Source organism: Lipotes vexillifer, unplaced genomic scaffold (assembly GCF_000442215.2).
Source record: "Lipotes vexillifer unplaced genomic scaffold, Lipotes_vexillifer_v1.1 scaffold916, whole genome shotgun sequence".
NCBI lineage: Eukaryota > Metazoa > Chordata > Mammalia > Artiodactyla > Lipotidae > Lipotes > Lipotes vexillifer.
This window is the reverse complement of record NW_006798383.1, coordinates 4,473,211-4,484,454: the sequence shown is the minus strand read 5'-3', so window position 1 is coordinate 4,484,454 and position 11,244 is coordinate 4,473,211. Positions and strand designations below refer to the sequence as shown.

The 11,244-nt window shown below is 45.7% G+C and overlaps 1 protein-coding gene across 1 annotated transcript in view; it reads left to right on the top strand.

Moving 5' to 3' along the window:
* The first annotated feature begins 8,608 nt into the window (after positions 1-8,608).
* ITPRIP (inositol 1,4,5-trisphosphate receptor interacting protein) overlaps positions 8,609-11,244 on the top strand; it is a 24,768-nt gene continuing 22,132 nt past the window's right edge. The window contains exon 1 of the mRNA XM_007470446.1: positions 8,609-8,744. The gene's annotated coding sequence lies outside the window, so the exon portion shown is untranslated. The remainder of the gene's footprint in view (positions 8,745-11,244) is intronic.

The following is an 11,244-nucleotide window of genomic DNA, read 5'->3' as shown; positions in this document are numbered from 1 at the left end:
ATGTGGCTCTACATGGAAATTCCAGCCTGCAATGCAAAACAACTGTGCCCTAAAAGAAACCTACTCCTCTAATGGATCAGAGAGGTTCTAGAAGCAATTTGGGGGGGAATCGAATAAATGAACAAGAAGGGGAATCCACAGGCTCAAGAGAGGAAGAGAGGGTTGGGGGAGGGGCTCCCTTGGTTGTTGATGCCTCTTCACATCCTGGTTGCAGTCCCTGAGCGGGTCCAGTAACACCTGCTCTCTTGGGTTCTGCCAGATATTTTGCATCCTCCTAACAAATTCACCGTATTTGTTTAAGCAGCGAGTTTGCACTCTTTATCCCCCCCACGGCCACCCCGCAAAAAAAAAAAACAAAACCCAAAGACAAAATAGGACAAACACAGGTCCTGTTTGCATAGGCATTATGATATCATTGGATTTAGTATCCATGAAATCTAAACACTGCATTTGGGACCCCAAAACAACATGGGAAAAACTGCTCCAGTCATCATAGCTAACACTTCTCCTACAGGCTGTTGGGAAGATTAAAAGACCACGTGCTGCAGAAAATTGTTATCATTCATCAGCCGACCCCACGCTCACCTTAAATGACAGAACAAAGTCCCAGCTGCCTAGTGCTCTCCAAAACTGTTTGGGCCATATTTTATTCCTTTAATCTGCTCCTTTTCCAGCCTGCTGCAGACCTAACTTAGCAGAACATTTGCTGAGCGTTTGACATCGATTCCCAAAGGGTCTCCATACAAACTCCCCTCTTGATACCAGAGGAGGCAACAAAGCTCGGGCAGATTTATTAGGCAGATTGAAAGGTCAGGCATGAGGTGGAAGCAGTGGGCAATCTGCCACTGCAGGCGATCCATCTTACTAGAAGGAGACAGTGTCACAACCCAGTCATCTTAACTGCCTTGAATTTTATTGGCTTAACAGCAACTGCACCTCTCCCGGTTGGTCAGATTCCTTCTAGGTATGACTGGATAGGCTAGCTTATTCAGTGGGTGCTTCTTGCCCAAGAGGCCAGGCCAAGGCTGCAGTCTGATGTCCTACAAACCAACCAGCTAACCGGTTAGCTTGGTTAAAAAGACTGAATAGATCCACACAACCTGTTCCTACTACAAATAAACAAACAAACAAATAAATAAATTGACTAAATAAATGAGTGAAGAAGTAAATAAGTGAATAAATAGAATTTTTAATAATCACGTTAAGAGAGGGAATTGTAGGCAAAAAAAAAAAAAATCAAAGCACAAATCCTTTTGATGATGGGCCAATGCTCTTGTTTCTATTGAATACTATCTGCTGAAAACACCATATTGTCAAATACCTCTAGTCTTTACGTATGCTGGTGCCTTGTCTGGAATATCCTATATCTCCTTTGTCCAGTGAGCTTTTTTAAGACTCAGCTCAATGTCACCTCCTCCAGGAAGTCTTCCCCTGTTTGGCACACCTTCTCTGTATTACTAGACAATCTGAGCGTCCCTCTATCAATGCACTGCATTATAATCATGTGTTTATTTCTATGTCTCCCCCACCAGACTGGAAAGGCCACTCTTTTCTTTAATACATCTATGGTGCTGAACCATAAGAGACTCAAAACAGGAAGTTTGGTAAAGGAAGGGGGGGAAGGAAAATGGAAAGAAAGAAGGAAGGAAGGAAGAGAGGGAGGGAGGAAGGAAGGAAAAATACAATTAGTTTGTACACTCAGGCACACAGCAATTACTCTTGGGAGTGATTAGTGACTAGCTAAAAGCTATTGGAACACAAACATTTAAGATTCTAAGGTAGTTAAATGAAATCATCTCCAAGTATACACTAGTTCCTCAAACAGAAGTATTAAGTATTACTATAAAATGCATGTATCTCATTTCTCTTTCCAACTTTGATGCAAGTGCCAAAGAACCAAGTCTTTTTTTTTTTACCCACAGGGTTGTGTGCATAGTAGGTACTCAATAAAAATTACGATTTGCTTCTCATAACAGCGAAGATAAGCATCTGTAAAGTGAAACTCTTTGCTATCTTAAAGGAATAAACTCTTTTCTACCCTGTAGATAGGTTACTTTTTTTCCATATCTGCTGCCAGATCTACCGAATAACAAAAAAGTTATTTTTGTTATAATTTGTTATTTTCAATAACAAAAAATGTCTGCTGAGCATCTACTGTGAACAGGTGTTCTCTGAGGCAATGCAAAGGAGGCAAAAAGCCTCAAAGCCTCCCCCTCCAAGCCCGCCAAACAAGCTTGAAACCCAGTTTAAGATAAACGGGACAATTCAAACATCCAGGATGGTAGAGACCAGCTTCAAATACCATTGTATTTTAGAATCTAGCACCGTAATCTGCAAACTATTTCTATAAAGGACCAGATTAAGAAACATTTTGGGCTTCACAGGCCACACAGTCTCTGTAGCAGCTATTTGACTCTGCCATAAGCACAAAAGCAGCCACATAAATGAATGGGCTTGGCTGTGATCCAAGAAAACCTTATTTACAGAAACAGGTGGCGCTCTGGAGTTGGCCTGCCAGCCAGAGTTGCCAACTCCTGATTTAGCACAATGCCTGGCATATAGTAGGTGCTCATATATTGAATGAATGAATGAGAGAATGAACAAATGAGGGAATGAAGATTTTCCTAAGGTAATGGCATAGTGATTTGTCTTAAAGCCCCCCGTGTACCATCATTAGATATTAAGTAAAAGGAGAGAAATGAATACCTCCTGACGAGAAATAAGCTTGATAGGAATTATCTAACAGTCTTTCCCACTCTCCAAGTAGTGTGTGTGGATGGAAACTTAGCAAGTACAAACCACTAACAGCTTTCATAACAGAGATGTGAACTAGAAGAGTAGTTTAAAGAAGAATATTTTTCAAATTGTGGATCATGACTCATGAGTAAGTTGTGGCATGCGTTTTTTTTTTTTCAAAAAAGGATAAGAGATGCAAAGAGAAAAAGAAGAGGGAATACGCCAAAGTCTATCACATGTAGTAAGCATAAGGATTGTTTCTAAGGAAACTGTCTTTCATTTACAATGTACTTGTATGTGAGAGTATATTGGGTTCTGGGGTAGAATGTATTTTCAAAAAAGTTTGAAAAATGTTCTAACTATTATAATCTCATTTTGGGGGAAATTCAATGTATTTGTACATTTGAAGGGGATTTACTTCAACATAGCATAGTAGTTGAAGGCAAGATTCTGGAGCCAAAGTTCCTGGTTCAAATCCTGACTGCCGCTTATTAGCTGTGTGACCTTGGGCAAGTTACTTCACCTCTCTGGGCCTGTTTCTTTACCTGTTAAATGGGAATGCTAATGATCCTATTACATGGGGTTATTATGAGAATTAAACAAATTGTCATATGTAAAGCGTTTAGAGCAATACCTAACACGTAGTATAGGTTTTAGCTAATATTATGCTGTCACTAACCAATAATGTGAACTTGAGTATGTGACCTGACTTCTGTGGGCTTCATTTTTGTTGGTAAAAAGTCTCCAAAGGCCCTGCTGGCACCAACATTCCAAGAAGGGGTGGGAGGTGGTTTCCCAACACAAACCTGGAGGAAGGAAATAGCCAAATTCAAATCATCCATCCTATAAAATGGACACCTTTGAGGTCTCAGCAAAGCAGCCTGTTCCAAAGAAAAAAACCCATAAGCCAACTTGTTATTATCTCTCTAAATTGCATGCAAAGGTGAATTCAGGATGGTGAGGGGTTGACCAAATCAAGGAAAATGCTCTTTTTTTCCATCCACCAGACCCTTCATGACTAGCATTGGCTTCCTGTCTCTCCCATTGCCATGTATTTTGTTCCATATACTGGGATAACCACAGCTGGGGTGAACAGGAAATCTGTCCCCATGTTTGTTTGGTTTTTTTGTTTCCAACATTCCTGACTGTAAAGTACAGTGTGAGGCTGTCCTGCAGTTGGTCCGGCGTTGGTCACAAGTCACCTTTCACTGTGGAATTTGAAGTCACGTCTAGCACGAAAGATCATGAAAAAAAATTCCATTTACTTTCACACACACACATACACACACACACACACACACACACACAAGAAGCCAACAGAAAAATAGGTGAAGTTATTACTGATTATTCACAAATAAATAAAAATGGTCAGTAATAATGTCCTGTTCAGCCTCATTTGTATTGATAATTAAAGAAATGCACATCAAGACATTGAGATATCTTTTTTCACCTATAAAAGAAGCAAACTAATTAAAGTTAGGAAATAAGCCAATGCAGAAAAGGATATGGGGAAATAAGCATTCTCATGCATTTATGAGAGTCTAAATTGGTGAAACTTCTCTGGAGGACAATTTTGCCATAAATAGCAAAAGAGTAAATGTGCATAACCTTTGACCAGCCCTGAAACTATGAAGGCATTGAACTAAAGCAGCCTATATATAGACTTCTCCTCTGAGGAAAATAAAGTCCTATTTGTTTAATTTCTTGTAGGCTTAGACACACATAAAATTATAGTCAGGTATTCTATTCCTTGCAACCCAACACATTCCTAATTGATAAATCTGAAAAGGGGGGTGAGGGTAAAAGAGGGCATTCTTATCTTGCACTAATTTTAACATGACGCTTTCTAGTATTTTCCCATTAAGCATGATATTGGCTTTGGAACTGAATTTCACTCTTCACTTTTATCGTACTACAGAAGTGTTTATCTATATTTGTATGATGAATTTTTTCTAATAGCTTTTCAGATCTATGGTGATGATATTTCAGTTTTTCTATTTTGATCTATTTGTGATGTAATATTCTTCTGATGTGCTACTGTGATTCTGTGTCAATATTTTATTTAGGATTGCTAAAACAGTATTCATAAATGAGATTAGTGTGTTACTTTATTTTCTCCCTTTTAATGAGTTATTTTTATTGTATTTTTGACTGATATATTACTACTGACTTAAGAAAAAAAAGGGGCCTCCCTGGTGGCGCAGTGGTTGAGAGTCCGCCTGCCGATGCACGGGACACGGGTTCGTGCCCTGGTCCGGGAAGATCCCACATGCCGCGGAGCGGCTGGGCCCGTGAGCCATGGCCGCTGAGCCTGCGCGTCCGGAGCCTGTGCGCCACAACGGGAGAGGCCACAACAGTGAGAGGCCCACATACCCCCCCTCCAAAAAAAGGATTCCACCCATTGAGGGTTTTTTAAATGTAAATGACTAAACTTTTTATTTCTACATATTGTATTTGAACTTTTTCAAATTTGCCTATTTTTTCATAGTGCTATGTTCTGTCATTCTCTCTCTGTAATTATGTTGAAGGTAACTATTTTACAGTCTTTTTCAAATTGTTCTACTGCCTCAGGTTCTTAAGGGGCTAATCTCCTGTTTATTACTGATCCAGTCCTGCATGTGGTTCATTTCCTAGTTGGGTTTATAATTCTTATTATAAACTCATCTCCAATGGAAGTTGTTTTATCTGTTAGAGATCAGAAAAAACAACTGTGCTTTGCATCTGCTTCTGACAGGACTGAGGGGATTCCTCACTTGGGAACCAGCTTTTATATTCTTTCTTGACTTCAGGATTCCCTGGACACATGGGTCATATAGATTGGGACCTCATACCTAAGCATGACAGAGGCAGACTAGTGGTTTCAGTTCCTACAGCACACATGTTTTAATTCATTCAGGGCCCCCAGACAAACCACAAACTTCCTTGCTGTGGCACTCCTAAGATCCTTCCCAGGGTGTCGGCTTTAGGCAGGGGTCTCAAGTCCAGATCTCTGCTTTTCTAGAACACACGGCTTGAGTGGGTACCAACCCCAGTTCTCAGCCATTTGTGTTTATATTCATGTCAAATACCCCTATTTGTCTTTGAGTTCCTTCTTCCTGTCTCACACCTAGCTATCCCCCTTTCTTTCTTTCAATTGTTGATTTTTTTTTTTCAGCATTTCTGTGTTCAGCAGAGGTTCCCTGAATTCCCTTCATGTTCCCAGAAGTTGAATCTTTGTACTTTCCTATCTTTTAAAAACCCTTTCTAGGGCTTCCCTGGTGGTGCAGTGGTTGAGAGTCCGCCTGCCGATGCAGGGGACATGGGTTCGTGCCCTGGTCTGGGAAGATCCCACGTGCCACAGAGCGGCTGGGCCCATGAGCCATGGCCGCTGAGCCTGCGCGTCCGGAGCCTGTGCTCCGCAACGGGAGAGGCCGGCGTACTGCAAAAACAAAACAAAAACAAACAAACAAAAAAAACTCTTTCTAGAATAAGCACAGGGTGCTGGAAACTACATGGCGGGGGCGGGGGGGGGGGATCTAAATCAGGAGGGCGGGTTCACGGAAGACTTCCTAGAGGAGAAATCACCTATTCGGCAGACCTTAAGACTGAGCACACATTAGCCAGGCAAAGAAAATGTGTGTGCATCAGGGGTAACAGGTTGGACGAAGAGGTGGGGTGAAGGTTGCAGGCAGGAAGATAGAGCCCATGTGAACATCCAAGGGGGGAAAACAAACCTCATATCACATTCTGAGAAGCACAAGTTCCAAGAACTACAAGAAGTTTGGTGTGGAAAATGGAACGAGATACGCGCTTGAGGAGATAAGTAGGGGCCAGTTCATGAACGGCCATGGGCCTGGTTAGGACAGTGGACCTTGTGCTGAGAACAGAGTGGAGCTGAAGCTGACCATCAGGTCACGGAGAGTGAAATCACCAGGTTTGAAAGAAAAACAAAAGTAATAGATGTTGCTTGTATAAGCAAATACACACAGCCAGTTAGAAATGCTGAAACAACTTTGCACACAGGACAATCCCAGAGGGCATTCAAGCACGAACCTTGGCGTTCCACCATGCATAACCCTGACTTCTTACCCCAAGGAGTACAAGGCATGATAGTGGTGCTCAGTCCAGGGTCCCCACCTCCCAGGTATTTTCCCCACCTGCTTTGGGGTAGGTGGGTGAATACCCCACCTATCCAACTAGCGGATGTTTTGGAAATACATCGCCCTTTCAAGAATGTTTGCCCAGATCACCCTATTCCCCACCCCTCCCCACCAGCCCCCAAAACTCTGCCATAACTGTCCCTGATGTAAGGAAAGAGCTGTGCGCAGCAGCAGAAGCTTGAAAACAAGAGTAACCTGGGCCAAGGGCCAGGGGGTCTATTTTTAGAACTTGTTCGCATTGCCTGTTTATCTTTCAGACTCAGCCTAATGTCTTCCAGGCGACTGTTAAAGCTATTTGGCTGGCTTGCCGAGGAGAGGAAGAAGGTGATCTAAAACCGAACAGCAGTGGCAATGGTGATAATCATTCGGACAGTGTGTTCTCATAATTTCTCCCAATGTACCCTCAATGCCGTTTGATTCCCGCAAAGCCACTTAACGTAGGATTTATTCAAGCCCTTCCCAGCCACTTTTACTGGCTGTGGAATTTGGGCAGGTCACAAAGAGAAGATAATGGGTTATGGATTTCATAACCCATCAGGTATGACCAGGGTGCTGCTGTCCCTCCTGGCCTGTTCCTCGGGTCTAAAATAGGGGTCTAACATCCAAACTGTAAACGGGCTTCAGACAGTAAAGCGCCCTCTACAGATAAAAGCATTTAGTCATGACTCTCCTTTGTGCCTGGTTACTCAGGAAAAGACAACGATGCATTCATTTATCATAGCATTTGGTGAGTTATTTTACTCCACTCAAGCGGCAAAAGAGAAAAGAGCCGGCGTTGTGTCTCGATGTATATTTCCCTCCAGAGAACAAAATAAGTGGCCCCTGGAATTCCACAGCTTGTAAAACGCGCCGCGGAAAACGCTTGTAGGCGTGCTGGAACTTAACCCCTTCCTTTCCGCCGGCCCAGAACGACTTTTAAGGGCGCCTTCCCCCGACTCCCTGTCCATTCGCCCTAGATTACTCCAGTAGCCAGATTCCGTCTCGCCCGATCACCCTCCAGTTCTGCTGTCCCCTCTGGAGTTTCTGAGGTGGTCGATGGGCAGACCTCCGAGGCGGACCCCTGGGGCCAGCCCCTCCTAACCCTCATGGTCCACCTTAAGGAGCCTCCGCGGCCGGGAGTAGAGGCGGGTGTTTTGTTCTTATAAGGAGGAAAAGTTTCTTTGACATCCAGGAAATGAGTAAGTCTGAAGCCCTTTAGAGCCCGTTGATGGGGGCCAGAAGGCGGGAGCCGGCCGGGATATCTTCGTCCCCGTCCCTCTAATAACCGGGCCGGACGCTCAGCCGCAGCCGCCGCCAGACAGCGGATTCGGGGCTCCCGGGACCCGCGAGCGCAGCCGGGTCTCGCGTGGTCTCACCGGAGCCGAAGAGCGGAGACCAAAGCTGAACGTAAGTATTGGGCCCGCGGCCGCGAGGCTCTGCGTCTTCCCCGGGCATCTCGAGTGCTGGAAGGAAGAAGAGGGACCAGGCGGAGCTGCGCCGGAGATGGAGGAGGATTGGAGCGGGGTGCCCGCCCGGCCCTCCCAGGTCTGGGCTGACTCGGGAAACCCGGTTTTGAGCAAAAGCGGGGATGCTGTCCTCTCCCTCCTCGCGCCGCGCGGGGTCCTGCGTCCCAGCCTCTCCGCTCGGGCCTCTCACGGGCCGCGGAGACCCCAGTGGGCGCTTCGTTGCAGCCCCGCACTGCTGGCAGCTCCTCCTTCGCGCGCACCGAGCCGCGGTGCCGGAAGCGGGACCAAGTTGCTGTTTCTACCGCTCCGAAGATCCGTTACTTTCGACCTGGCGAGCAGAGTGCTAGAGCTGAAAGAGTGGTCGAGTCGTCCTGCTCCTTCGCTCCCTTCCCTCCTTCCTTCCCTTCCTGGAAGGAGGGAGTAGGTGTGAAGCTTGTTTTTTCTCGGTTTAACGTAGTGAAGGTATGAGGTTGCTGGGGCCGATTAAAGCCCCCGCCGCTTCCTCTTTCGGGCCTATTTGTGGAAGAGACCCCACGCCGTGCAGAACTTTCTCTTGGGGCTGCAGCTAGTCTGCCACCTGACCTCTGATAGCATCCCCAGACCCCTTCCCAGAGTTTACAACTTCCTGGCTGCCGGGTGGAGGGACTCAGACGCCCCAGGGCTGGGCTTCCCATTCAAAATGCTCTTTCTCTTTAAAAACAAAAATGCTGCCTCCCAGGAAGGGAAAATATTTTACTGAACCTCTCAGGGACCACGCTTTGCCTTGCTCCTCTTCCTAGGTTATCCTAAATTTCACTACTATCAGTCAGCAAAGTTGTTTATTTGAATTGTATCACATAAAACTTCCCATGAACAGTTTTGTATAGTGACTAACAGGAAAGGTCTTCTAAAATGGCAAAATTTAAAAGGGCTTCTATAAATCCTACTATATTAAGTTTAAAAAAAAAAAAGCTTGGATAATAACGTATCCCCCCCCCCCCCCAAAAAAACAAAACCCAAAACTAGAAGAGTACCAGCCACTGGCAGATCCTGGACCCTATCCTTTTGGATCTAAATCGGTTTCAGAGTCCTGTTCTTTTTTTCTTTGTTCCTCTTTTGGATTTGACCCAGGGCCCTTCCCTTTTACAAACCAGTTCTAACCCGGAGAGGCTGCCAGGTAAAGCAAATCTGTGCTGGGTGCAGTCACAGGTCCAGGTCAGCCTGGAAAATGGCCTGGTAGACAGGTAGAATTGCTGCCATTCACCCCTTATTAATAACGTAATAGGCTGTGCTTTTGAATCCTCATTCCAGCCTACGTGCCTAAGTGGCTTTCATTGTTTGCTAATACCCTGTGTGCTGCTGCGCTTGGCCATCCTGCCCTCATATTTTCCACTGTGGGTAACCATAAAGCGGTTAGACTGACTCTCCACTGGAAAGGCTTTTGTTCAAGTGCCATCCTCTAGCTCCGCAATTTTCAAAGATGCAGCAGTTTCAAGCTCCAGCTTTCGGGTGGCAAGGATCTGAACTTTTATCCTCATGCCATCAGCCCAGAAGTTGTCACCTTACCAAGAATGCCTCCTGGCTCCTGCAGTGCCCATGAGGGAAACAAAGATGAGGGTGTGTGGGTGAACTTTTTATCTGAGGGCAAGAAAGGGGAGGAACTTCTGGTAGAGACCTCTGGCAAAATTGCCCACCTGAGAAGGTATCATCTGGGAGGAACCTGGTTTTGTATTTTTTCCTTCTTGGACCCCCTGGGGTCAATAAAGAGAAAGAAGATGGGGGATTCTGTCTGAGGGAGAGGGTGCACATCTGGGTGGGGGTCTGGAGTGCACAGCCCTGTTGTCACTTGTCCGCAGGAGAGAGGATGGAATGCCATGGAGGGTCTGGAAGGTGCTTCTTGTGAGGGAGAAGGGAATGAACTGGCAACATTTCCCCCAGGTTTGAGAAGCCTAGGGGGACTCGGCTCTGGCCTTCAGGGATCTGCAACATTGTCACTTGAGAAGAGGAGACTTGCTCTTTCTGGCCTCAGAGGCTCACTGGGTGGGAGAAGCAGGAGGCAGATCTTATTTACTTAGAAGTAAGGGGGAACTTGCCGACAACTAGAGCTCCTCAGTAGGTAAAGCGCTGTCATCACTGTTAGCAGACAGGTGGCCATCAACAATTACGAAGAAGGTCCCTTCAGAGTCCAAGACACTGTGGCTCCATGTTTGGGGTGCAGAGTCCCCTCAATAGGAGGGCAGCCCCTGGGGGATCCTGGGGAAGGCTTTACCTCCTGAGCGTCCTAAGGGAGGGGCAAGTCCTCCAGGTGTGCTGGGCACCTGTGGAGCAGAACCGTACTTGTGGCTGGGGCTAATCTTGTCTTGCTGCGGAGGGGGACATAGCCGCGAGAGTGCCGAGAGCTGATAATAATAACCTCCGAGGCTGCTGCAAGCCTGTTCCATCCTTTGCATGAATTAGAATAAGGTGCTTCCTCTTGGCAAGAGGATGGCACCCTGGTGCCCTTTAGAAAAAGGGACCTCATCTGGGTGGACAGAGCCAAGGCACATAGCTGGGCAGGCAGCATGCGAGGTGGATTCATCCTCACCACCCCGCAGCCGGGTGTTCTTGAGCAGTGTACCACCCATACAACTGTACACAGCAGCCCTGATAACCAACAATTAGTGAGGGCTTAACATTTGCCAGGCTTTTTTTTTTTTCCAAAACCACTTTGTCTGTATTAACTCATTTAATCTTCTCAGTAGCCCAGTGCCATAGGTATTGGTATCCCCATTTTATAGTCAAGGAAACTAAGGCACAGAGAAGTAAAGTATTCAGAATGTTGCAGTCACTGAGCATTCACGGAGCAAGAAGCAGGTTAAGCTTCAAAAGCTAGTTTGGTTGGGGGGCCCTCATGAAAAAGAGAGAAGAGCGGGTGCTCTTTTTCTTTTTCAGAGGGAGGATTACCT